General features: G+C 49.1%; 1 long non-coding RNA gene across 1 annotated transcript in view; it reads right to left on the bottom strand.

Moving 5' to 3' along the window:
- LOC311601334 overlaps positions 1 to 12792 on the bottom strand; it is a 178099-nt gene that overhangs the window by 77622 nt on the left and 87685 nt on the right. The window lies entirely within an intron of this gene.

Raw genomic sequence — 12792 nt, 5'->3', positions numbered from 1 at the left:
CAGTGAAGGCAAAGGGAAGGTGAAAGCAATTTCTTCTGCATGCTCTCTCTGAGCACCAGCTGCTTTGTGAGAGGTCCTGGGTTAGCAGGCAGCCTTAAGGCTGGTCCACCCTCTTCTAGGAAATGGTGTCGCTCAAGTGCCCCAACCCTGTCAGGAGGACAGGTGAGAACTCCCTTCACAGCACAAGTACAGCAATGTTGCAGAGGGGTCACGTTCAGCTAGTAGCCCCAAGTTGGTGGAGTAAACCAAGGCCCTTATGGGTCTCAGAATTAACTAACCAGGAACAGGGCCTGGGGCGGTGTGAATGACTTAGGGCTGGGAGAAGGGAAAACTGCTCCAAGCTGCTGTGCTGCTGGACTTGGCATGGAGGACATGGGCTGTGGTTTCCTCGGTGACTGAACACTAGGATAACACATACAGTCAGAAAGGGTGTATCGCCATCACCCCCAAACAGGAAAGGAAAAGTGTGCAGACAGGAAGCCTCTCCTGGTGTTAGAGTTAAAGAGGACACAGCACGTGTATGGCATAGTTCACCTCTGCCCTCTGCACGTGTTCCTCCACACACACAGGGTAGAATCATGGGAAGGTGAGGCCTAGAGCTCTTGGCAGGGCCTCTTCCACCTCTCTAGTCAGGAGAGACAGAGATGACTACTAAGGGTGTATTATTGTGTTGTCTACATGTGAAGTGTTCTGCACATGTCCCTGGTATCCCCAGAGGACAGAAGAGGATGCCACATTTCATGGAAGCAGTGTTCCACATGCTTGTGAGTTTGCATGTCAGTGCTAGAAATTGAACTTTCCTCCTGCAAAACCAGGAAGTGCTCAGCAAAGCTCTAGCACCTGGCCAATTTGTTTTTTAAAAAACAAACAATCAGACATAAAAACATTTCAATCCCCGTATAGGAGAGTGTGAGGGAGGACTCATGCATGCCTCAGTGCTGGTGGGGAGCCAGAGGATATATCTCAAGTTGGCTCTTCCTTCCACCTTGTGGTGTTGGTACCTAATTGGCTTCTGTTGCTGCTGCAGTATGCAGTCCAAGCTGGCTGCCTGGGAGATTCTGGCCCATTCTCCTGCCTCTCTTGTCATCTTGCCAAAGGAGTGCTAGGATTCCTGCACCAGGTGCTAGCTGCTGCATCCCACTATTTATGCAGGTTGCAGGGAGGTAATCAGACAGATCCTCAGGCATGAGCAGCTCCCACTCTTTTCCTGTGATCTGTCCCCCCCAACCAGAAGATAGCATTTTAGCTCAGTTCTCTAGTGCAGTTGTGACCGAGATCTTAACATGTGTCCAACAAGCAGGAGGATTTAGTAAAGTTTATTCAGGAAATTTCATTCTGGCTGCTTGGCTGTCCCCTGCCCCTCCTTTCTCTGTGGTTCTCTCCCCTCAAGGAACTGCACCTAGAGGTTCACAGTCAGGTCCCCACTTCCCAGATGAGGAACTTTCAGGCATCCTAGCATTGGGAATGTCCCCTCTTCACACCATTTTGTGAGGTTTCTCAAATGGAGAAAGCCACTCTGATCTTTCTGAATTCAGGTAGGCGCTTTGCAGGGACCCTAAAGGTCTCTCTTTGAGTACCAGGGCTGTGAAGTCACACAGCTTTGTCCCTGTGGTCAGCCTAGCCCAAATGCCTCACACTGTATGGATGAACCCCCTTTCCTTCCATTCTGGGGAACCCAGCAGAGACATCATTTTTAGGCACACCCGGAGGAAAAGATGAGTGAGTAGCTTGTAGGGTACGCACTGGTCCTGAGAGTGCACTGTGGGAGCTCTGGTCTGGTTACAACAACTTCAGATAATCAGGGTCCGATGGTCTGGTGAGCTGCACCCAGCAGCTACCAACATGGGGCAGTGAGCCCCCTCCTTTCCTGATCAGGGGCCTCTGTGGATAGAAGGCATTAGAGAGGTTCCCAGAAAGAAAGAGGCCCCAGGACTTAGAAAGAGGCCCCAGGACTTAGTCAAGACTGAAGATCAGACTTAGTCTCAGAAGCTGCAACACATGTCCATGGCCACTGACAGCCAAGTGCAGTGTATCCTGCTGTGGGTCTGGCAACAAATCTCATGTGACTTAGAGGAAGAAAGGGCAGCTCCCCATGCTTCTGCATCCCCATCTGCATCAGGGACCTTGGGGGTTGGGGTGTCTCAGAGCCATTTTGTGAGATTCCTGGAAGGAGAAAGCCTCAATTCTCTTTTGAAGCAAATGGGCAAGAGCTTAGGGTGGGCTGAAGGGGCCTCTCTCAGGATAGGTGGGCCACAAATAGTGCTGCTTCATGGAGTGGTTAGCAGGCCAGCCAGGAGGGCTGTGCCCAGGGGCTCCTCCTTGGGGATTTAGCACAGGAGCCTGAGAGCAGACTGTGATGGCTCTGGTCCAGAAACAAGCACTTCAGATCATCTGGGTCACATGATCTGGTTTCCCTGAAAGAGGATCCCATCATCCCCAGGGTGAGAGTCAGACCTGAGAGTGGATGGCACAGTGCAGAGAGAGGGCCCCACAGCTGTACCCTTGTGGTGAGGGAGCACTGAGCCAAACAGGTTCCCAGTTGCTGGAGTCAGCCCTTTGCTCTGTAGGGCACTGTAGACAAGCACACAGGAGCTATTTTTAGAGTTCTAGTTATTCCTGACAGTGGCTTTGCATTCGGCATGTATGTAGGACCTGAGACACGACAGCAGAAGCCCCACCCCATCTAGAAGGCACCCAAATGGTATTTCCACCTATGTGTACTTGGAAAAGCAGGCTGATCCAACTCCTCTCCAGGCATTCAGTGCATGATGCCATTTGGGGACTTCAGAAAGAGAAGGGGACCAAGTGTCTGTCAGTCAAGTTGTGTGCTCTGAGTGCCTCTGGGAAACTGACCCACAGATTGACATGCATTGCAGGCAGACAGGCAGACAGGCAATGCAGGCAGACAGGCAGACAGGCAATGCAGGCAGACAGGCAGACAGGCAATGCAGGCAGACAGGCAGACAGGCAATGCAGGCAGACAGGCAATGCAGGCAGACAGGCAGACAGGCAGACACGCAGACAGGCAGACAGACTGGGATAATTAAGCTACTCTGTATAGGTTTAACAGTGATGAAGGAAACTAAGGCTGACTTATATGAGTGATCCCCTCACCAAGCTTCCTCATCTGCCTTCTGTGACCTCAGGGTCAGCACATGTGGGGAGGGTTATAAGTGATGATTGTGGTTGTGAGTGCTCAGAAGATGCCTCAGCACTGACATACAGGAATGAGATCCTCGTCCACCCTCTCGGGTTCACCATGGCAGGGGTGGTGGGATGGCCAGGCTATCAGGGCCAACTGACAGCACAGGTTGGACCTGAGAATCACTTCCTAGATAGAGGCTCTAGATAGTGGTAGTGCAGCCTGCCACTGAGCGGGGGCCATGTTCTTGGTCTACACAGCACAGGAGGGCTTCCACACTCCCTCAGCCACAGGGGTCCTAGGTGTTGTTCCTGTGGGCATTTGTCGGCGTCGCACCATCCAGCGGATATAAGAAACCAACAACCAGACTTCTTCTCGAGATCTTTACTCAGGATTAAGCTCAGAGGGAATGGCCCCGAAGAAGGGAAGGGCCAAGTTTAAGTACAACTCAAGGGCCAATCAGCTCATGCCAGGCGCCACCTCCTCATAGGTCCGCATCAGAGCAGGACTGCTGGTCATCAGATCACCAGTTACCCTTGCACAGCCTTTTGCCATATAAGGACTTGTTTATCTTCGAGAGCGCTTGCCTTAGGGATGGCGGAAGGCAGAAGCCTATGCCATATTAAGGCGCGGCACCTTTCTGCTTCTGGGATAACTCACTCATTATGATCATTTCTAGCTCAATCCATTCATCCACAAATTTCGGGAATTCCTTGTTTTTAATAGCTGAATAGTATTCCATAGTGTATATGTACCACAGTTTCTTTATCCATTTTTCTATTGATGGACACCTAGGCTGTTTCCATGTTCTGGCTATTATGAATAAGGCTGCTATGAATATGGTTGAGCAAATTTTCTTGTTGTGTGCTAGAGCATCTTCTGGGTATATTCCAAGGAGTGGAATAGCTGGGTCTTGAGGAAGCCCTAGTCCCATTTTTCTGAGATAGCACCAGATAGATTTCCAAAGTGGCTGTACTAGTTTGCATTCCCACCAGCAATGAAGGAGTGTTCCTCTCTCCCCACATCCTCGCCAGCATGTGGTGTCCCTTGAATTTTTGATCTTAGCCATTCTGATAGGTGTAAGAAGGAATCTCAGAGTTGTTTTGATTTGCATTTCCCTGATGATTAAGAAGGTTTAGCATTTCTTTACGTGTTTCTCAGCCATTTGATAATCCTCTGTTGAGAATTCTCTGTTTAGTTCCAAGCCCTACTTCTCAATTGGGTTATTTGGTTTGGTGGTGTTTAATTTCTTGAGTGAGTTCTTTATATATTTTGGATATTAGACCTTTGTCAAATGTAGGGTTGGTGAAGATCTTTTCCCAGTCTGTAGGCTATTGCTTTGTTCTCTTGACAGCTGAGCTAGAAATGATCATAATGAGTTGAGTTATCCCAGAAGCAGAAAGACTCAAATGGTATATACTCACTTATATCTGCATATTAGCCCAAGGGGCATGTCCCACGAAAGCCTTCACTTACCAGGAAACTGGGACAGAGGAGAGGACATCCTATTGGGAATCTAGATGAGAGAAGCATGGGAGAATGGCAAAGTAGAAGGATCCAGAGGGTCCTATAAACCAACAAGTAGAACATTATCATAGGCATATTTGGGCCCAGGGGTCCCGCTCAAACTAAGGAACCAGCCAAGGACAATACAGGCAGTAAACTTTAAACCACTACCCAGATCTAGCCAATGGTCAGAACATTCTCCACAGTAGAGTGGAGAGTGGGATGTGACTCTCTCACATACTCTGGTGCCTCATATTTGACCATGTCCCCTGGAGGGGAAGACCTGGTGGCACTCAGAGAAAGGACAGCAGGTTACCAAGAAGAGACTTGATAACCTTTGAGCATGTACAGGGGGAGGTAATCCCCCTCAGGAACAGTCATAGGGGAGGGGAATAAGGGGAACATGGGAGGGAGGGAAGAATGGGAGGATACAAGGCATGGGATAAACATTGAGATGTAACAAGAATAAATTAATAAAAAAAAATCCCTAAAGAAAACTGAAACAACCTGGTGTCAGCATTTTCTGAGTTCCTATAGATGTTGGGTTTTTAGAGATTCCTGTTTAATGCCATCTAGGATACGGAAAACTATATTATTCTACAACTGAATGGCTTACCTGACAAATACTGAATAAGCTTTTCAGGATATCTACCTGCATCTGCAGACACACACAAACAGGTTAAAATGTAAAATAAAACACTCAGTCTAAACTATCTGGTTTGTAAGGACAAAACAAACTCCCTTTTGAAAAAGAGACTCCATTTTTCAAAGGAAACTCCATTTTGTCTTCAACCTAGGCAAGGGCTGAACCCAGATTCCAGACTAAGGACACACTAGCCTAAACAGAAAAAATGTTCACTGGCCACACAATCAGCTCACCTTGGGAAAGTCCAAATACACTCTCTGCTGGTCAAGCTGAGCAGCAGGGGGTCTGGCACATAGCAACAGCCAATTAGTAGAGGCCAGGCCAAAGTTCCTAAAGCCCCCATGACTGCCTCAGCCAATCTTTTCTATAGGCCAACTTGCCCCTACATCTATTACCCAACCATGAAACTCTAAGTCTTGTAACTCTCTGCTTGCAGCTTTTCTGCCCAGATGTCATCCAATCATATACTGTAGAACCCAATTCTCTGTCTAAAACTTATAACAAACCCCTCTCCATTGAGAATCCAGGCCACTTCCCTGCACCTGCAGCATCAGCGCATTGGAGATGTGTCCTGGGTTCCAACCTGCAATATAAACACAACCTTGCCACTGCATTTGGACTTGGCTCTTGGGTGGTCTGTTCAGAGAGTCTCTCAAAATTTGGACATAACATTGTTAGTAACTCCAAACATGCCTACTTAAGATAACCAGAGCTGGATTCGTGAACACTTAATATGCATTCCAAAAAGGTGATAGATAAGATGATTGGCCCTTCCTGGGAATATCCAATTCAAATGCAGCCCACCTAGGAAAGCACTCACAGCCCCACACACAAGAGTTGCTGCAGCACACACAAACAGGCTCCCTCTTCTCCACTGCATTCAGTAGTTTTGCCAATGCTTTAAACTTCACCCAGCCCTCATCGTGTCCATCAGCTAGCAAGACAGAAGGCAGACCTGTCACTGCTCAAACCCCCCTACCTTGGCTTGCAACCTCTACCCACTATGCCTACATCATCAGCCTCAGCTGCACCTAAGCATCAAGCCCCGCCTTCCACAACTACCTAAGTCATCACAGTCCCACTCACAACACCTCCAGCACAATCTACCCCAGCAGAGACAGCTTCTGTTCTCCCACCTGCACCTACAGCTCTTTAACTCAGCACTAACAGCTTCTCCCTGAGAATGTACAATGCTTCACTGCCCCCTACAGACAGGGTTGTCATCCCATGGGTCTCAATCCCCACACCAGGTATGTATGTTGAGGTTCCATTTGTAACAGTGGCAAAATTCCAGTAATGAAATAGCAACAAAACACATGAGGGGCTGTGTTAAAGAGTCACAGCATTAGGAAGGTTGAAACCCGCTGCCCTTCCCTGACCTTGCAACCACAGCCCCCACCCACTACTCTATCTCAGCAGGTCACAGTGCCCCACTGCTACAGGTGTTCTCTGCCAAATGAAGGTCAAGTGAGGATTCAGCCTTCTGACCCCTCCTCAGAAAGTGACCACTCACATCATAGCCTTGGCCTGGTGCTCTGCATTCCCTGCTAACTTATCTCACCACTCACACAGCCCAGCCCACAACAACTGCCACAGCAGAAACAGCCCTGGGCCCCCTTCTCCTTCAGCGGTTCTGGGCAACATTAAGTAGGGACCAAAAGTTACACTGACACAATCCAGCACTCAGTGAAAGGCCAGACTATCTCAATCAAGTCCTGCATCAGCAAGAGAGCTCAGCCCACCACTCTTCAGTCAGCTCTCACAACCCCACACTAGTATACACCTACACAGCCCCATCCTGCTCTTAGGGTGACCCTGTGTCCTCTCAGGTCAACATCCAGAGCCCAGCCCTATTTTGTAAGTGATCACCCTGATAGTCCCTTACCTCCACACTGCAGGATCCATAGCCACGCCCCCAACACCTCACCACTTCCTGCTTCCCTAGTAATCAGGTGGGCTGGACCCCATGCAGATGCAGGTTGGCCCTCACACCCCTGCCTGAGTCTGTCTACCTTCCCCCCTCAGCTGTCAGCACTCCAGAACACTGCCCCTCCCCCCCCATGAACACCGCCCCTCCCCCACCCATCCCCCCCCCCTCCTGCTAGTGCCTGTTCCCAAGGGCACAAAGTTTCCTTCTCCAGCTCTTACTAGGTCCAGATCCACCCACCCTTCCACCCTAGCATACAAGCCCCACCCACCACTATTGACCTCAGCAGTCACAGCCCCATCCACAAGACCAGCACCAGTCCTCCTCCTGAAGGGCACCCTATCCTCACTTCCAAGTTTTCTCATAGACTCCTTCTCCATTCAGCCCTGGCCCATCCCCTAACACTCCTTTTTGACTTCTTTCTGGGCCAGCAGTTATGGACCTTTGCCCCTGCCCTCTTTAGAGGTCCTCAGGATAAGCCTGATCCAATGGTGTCCCTAATGGTTAGAGCAGCCTGCTGTGCTGATCTCACAAACTGCCTGTTTGCAGAAAACCAAGCCTTTAATCCCACCACTTGGGAGGCAGAGGCAGGCTGAGAACTGTGAGTTCCAGGGAGCCTGTTCAACAAAGTAAGTCCAGGACAGCCAAGGCTACACAGAGAAACCCTGTCTCAGAAAAAAAGGAAAGAAACAAGGAAAAAAATGAAGGAAAAAAATAGAAAAGAATGTATGTGTCAGGGACTGTGCAAAGGGAGCTGAGTGGATGTTTGTAAACTTCCCTCAACAGTTTTACAGGAGCAGCTGGCTCAGGCCTGAACAATGGTACTCTGTGGTGCTAAGCACCCCCTCAACTTGGGTGGGGGTCTTTCGGCCTGAACCTCAATGCATGGCTAGGACACTGAGACCTGGAGGCCTGTGCTGCCTGGTGACCACAAGGCTGAGCCCACACAGGGAACCTAATAATGAAAGCCTTGTAATCCACTCGAAGGGAAGGACACTCTGGAGCAGAGTTGTGCCTTTTGCCCTCCTGTGGCTGTGGTCTCCCTCCTGGAGGGTCTCAAGCAGTGCTAGGCCAGCCCCACCTCCTGCCACCCACTCTTCCTCCTTCCTCCTGAGTGTGGAGGCAGGCAGGTGGCAAGCTCTGTGCTGCTCCTCCTGGGCCCTCCCCTTCTTGCCATTAAGCTGTGAGCTCAGAGAGGAAGCCCAGGTCACATGGCCTGTGTGCCCTGAAACTCCACTGACATTGATGCTCTGCTGCTTCTCAACAACATGACAGGCAGTGGGGTTTTCTTTAAGGACAGGCCATGCAAACCTGGGGTTTGGTGCTCTGGTGTCTGTCTGTGCAGTTTGAGAGTCTGGGGTGGGGGAGGGGAAGTGGCACTCACTGGATAGGATGGAGGCTTCTAGAGAAAGGCCCCCACAAGGTCTTGCCAACAGAAGTGGCCATGCCTGAGGGAACACAGAGGAGGGAGTGTCCCCTTGCCCTATTCAGGTGTCACAACTGTGTGAGTTGACATCAGCATAGAGACAGTCAGTCCTCTGATTGTCCTGCCTGCTGACTCACTCTGAGGTCACTGCCTCCAGTACCAACCCTAACTTCAGCTGAGAAGCACTTACAGAAGAGACCATGCTGCCCCTTTTGGTCAACAAATTCTGGGCTGTTAGGTCCAAAGACATCTAGTTCCCCTTCACCAAAAGGAACCATTTCCCTTCTGACAGGCAAAATGGGCAGATAGCTGTGTCTGACGCCTATGAGCACAACAAAACTCATGACGGCTTCCTGGCTACTTCAGTATAACACATGTCTGCTTAAAAGTCAGTTAGTTACAGAAAACACACAGGAAGGATTACTACGCATGGTTGCTGGGATCTCATTGAATGACTTACTTTGTGATTATCAAATTCTACCCGGGTAAAGCAATCTTTATTTTCTTTTAGGGATAAGGTTTCTTTCTTTCTCTTCTCTCTCTCTCTCTCTCTCTCTCTCTCTCTCTCTCTCTCTCTCTCTCTTTCTCTCTCTCTCTTTCTCTCTCTCTTCCTTCCTTCCTTCCTTCTTGCCTTTCTTTTTTCTGAAGATAAGTTTCCTGTGTTTACCCTTGTCTGTCCTAGACTCGTGTTTTAGACCTGGCTAGCCTTGAACTCACATAGGTCTGCCTGCTTCTGCCTCCCTTAGTTCTGAGATCACAGGCTTGCACCTGTGACACCTGGCCCTAAAATCTCTTTTTGTTGTTATATGAAAAAGGTATCACTGCCTTTAATCCCAGCACTCGCTCAGGGAATGCCAAAGCAGGTTAAACTCTGGGAGGTCAAGGCCTGCCTGGTCTACAGAGTGAGTTCCCAGACAACCAGGCCTAACACAGAGAAACCCTGCCTCAAAATAAGAAAAGGCATCTTTTGCGAGTCAATTTCCACATAGCCAGAGTTCCTATATGATCTAGGAGCTATCTGGAAAGAGCCATCACCTGAGGCATATGAGACTTCCTGGGTTGTCAAACAGGTCAGAGCACTGGGTTTATGCAAAGGCTCTGAGAATCCTTCAACACAACAACACAAAGACTCTGAGATAATGATCACTGACCAAAGGCAGCTTCACAGCTGAGCTGCTGTCACTCCAGATTCAGGCTAGATACAATGGGTCTGCTAAAATTCTGTTGCACACTAGCCCTTTTGTTCTGACCCCAATTCCTAGAAGGTAGGCCCCCTGGAGCCCTGACTCAGAGACACATGGCCAGCAATGTTCAGCCTCTTCCCATCTAATTGTTATGATGTGACTAACTGCATTCTGGCTCCTCTTAGCTGTCCAGAAGTGGAAGAGGGCAGGTCTCTGTCATTGGGTCTGCAGCTTCTCATCATCAGGCCATGTTTGCTGTGGCCAGAACTCTCAGCAGCCTACAAGGTCCTGTGGAGCTGAAATCGGTAGCTCAATCGGTACTCACCAGGCTGCAGCTGAGGCACCAGAACAAAGTTTCAGACACCAAAACCCGTACTAGAAGCACATACCTAGGAGAGAGAAGGAGGAATTATTCCAAAATGGACTTCTCCTCACTTGGGGAGGACAGTGTGGCCACTGTGGGCTCAGAGGAGCCGGGGTGCCGTGGTGCTGAGAAGGCAGCTAAGGAAAGGCCCTGTCAGCTCACTCTCTCAGTGTAGACTCTAAAGACAAGGCAACATTGAGCCACCTTTGCCTTACAGAACATGGCCCACTCCAAGCTGTTCCCAGACCCATCCAGACTGTCATGCCATCATGAAGGGGATGGTAAAGAGAACCTCTCTCGTGCTGTGCCCCCTGACCTTCCTGACATGGCACCAAGTATCTCAATGTTTGGGTAAATGTAGAACTGCAAGGAAATGTCCTCTATGCAAAGTATCTCCTGCTGCAGTGTGGGTTGCACAGATAAACAGCAGTTAATGTTTGTGCCCCCCACAGGCACATCATGTGTGCTTCCTCATGTTGTTATTTCAGCCCAGACCCATGTAGTGTATGAACAGCATCCAGGAGACCAAGTGCCAAGTCCCGGGCCAGGCACTGAGTCGACACTGATGCCCTGGCAAATGTGTGATGAACAGGGAAAGCCCCCAATCCTTCTGCAGTGCAAGAGCTCTGTGAAGAGGTTTCCCCAGCAAGGAAGGCTGGCTCCCATCCAGCTATTTCTTATCTTACAAATACTAAATATAGCTCTGATATCTTGAGGTTGAGGAACATGTATTAGGTGGCCAGGTGAGGTGGCACACAGGTGCAATCCCAGCACCTGCGAGACAAAGACAGGCAGATCTTTGTGAGATCCATGCCAGCCTGGTCTACAACGGAGTCCAGGACAGCCATGGCTACAAAGAAAAACCTTATCTCAATAAGCCAAAAAAAAAAAAAAAAAAAAGAAAAGAAAAAAGAAAAAAGTGTTAAGTGGAGGACTTTTTGTAGCAAGAATTTGCAGGTTCCTTTGTAAAGTTTCTAGTGTCTGTCTTCCTCATGTGTCAGGCAATTTCATACCCGGAAGCGATGAGAGGAAAGGCCTGCGTCTAGCAACCCAGGGTACAGTAGTGTCCATCTCTTAGCAGACAGGCAATCGTTTGAGGTGTGCTTACACAGGGCTAAGGGAAGCTTGGCTGTGACCCAGGGCTGCTGCTCAGAAACTTCCTGGCAACATCTGCGGAGGGCAGGGACCCAGGAGAATGGAATCTCGTGCTTTCAGATACCTGACTAGTGTGAGGAGACACCACCAGGTCAGGAGCTATAGCCTTCTGCACCCAGTTTGCTGAGGGCACAAAACTGTGGCTGCTGTCCATGGAAGGGCAAGGCTGACGCAAGGATGTGGAAGCCTGGGCCTCCGGAACACTGCCAAGGGTTAGGTAGCATAGCACGCAGACTCTGGGCTCAACTTTAAGATGTTTATTCAGCACCACGAGATATGTTTTAATGTAGTAAGAACTGAAACTGGCCTATCTTCAAAAAATGGTGACTTTTTCCCGGTCTTTACTGGACTGGGATTTCATGAGCTTCTTTTGTTTTTGAATGGTGTGCAGATTATACTTGTGTTATCTGCATATTTCTTCTCCTTGTTTATGTCTTCCTCCTCTCAGCACTGGGGAGACAGAGGCTCTCTGTGAGTTTGAGGTCAGCCTGGTCTACAAAGTGAGTCCAGGACAGCCAAGATTAAACAGTGATACCCTGTCCCCCCAAAAAAAAATTAAAAAAAAAAAAAAGAAAAGAAAAAGAAAAAGAAAAAGAAAAAAAGAAAATGTCCAGGAAACTGACAAAATGTCCTGAACCACGAAACTGATTCTGAACCATCCAAGGGAAATAAGGTACTTCCCATTCCTGGAAACTCACACAACTGACTGTGCCTCCTGCCTTCTAAACCCTGAATCCAAAAAAGCACAGTGTGCCCTTCACCATTCCTGACATGTCAGAAATTGGCTCTGATACCCTAGTGTTCTTGGGAATCTGAAACAAGCTGTTGATAATTCTCTAGGCATATTGAAATATTGCTCTAGGCGTCAGGTCCTGTATCCATATATCTCCATGGATGTAGATGGCGATGTGGAGGTTTGAGGGGGCTTATGACCACAGTCACTATGAACTTTGCTTTAGGACCCGGAACAAGATGCACACTTGCTTGACCCTTTAGGCCTGTGCACTTGGACTCTGAGGCCCTGACTTGCACATTGACCAAGAAAGTCACATGTCCTCTTTTCTCTGGAACACTGTGAAGTAGACTCCATAGGCTGATTTCCACCAGGAAGGACTAGCGGGAGGGGAAGGGGCTCGTTCCCACAAGAAGGCCCGCAGTATATGTTTATTCCAGTGTCTTCATCCATGGTTGGGGTGGGGGGGATAGAGTTATTTTCTGAGGTGCCTGGAGCTTGGAGCATACCTTCCTGCTAAAGTCAGTCTGGAGGCCCTCCCCCACCCTTCACAACACACATTCTGGTTGTTGGGAAACTAAGCACCATTTTCAGATGTTCCTGGAAGGATGATGGGCTCCCCATGCTTACTGAGGGCAGGTGAGTACTTTAGGAGAGGTGGTCCCCTAATGAGGCAGCTGATACCCCTGTTCAGGCAAGAACCAAGTGA

This window comes from Acomys minous (assembly GCF_964271855.1).
Source record: "Acomys minous genome assembly, chromosome: 7".
Classification (NCBI taxonomy): domain Eukaryota; kingdom Metazoa; phylum Chordata; class Mammalia; order Rodentia; family Muridae; genus Acomys; species Acomys minous.
The sequence above is the reverse complement of the archived record's forward strand: the minus strand, read 5'-3'. Positions and strand labels throughout refer to the sequence as shown.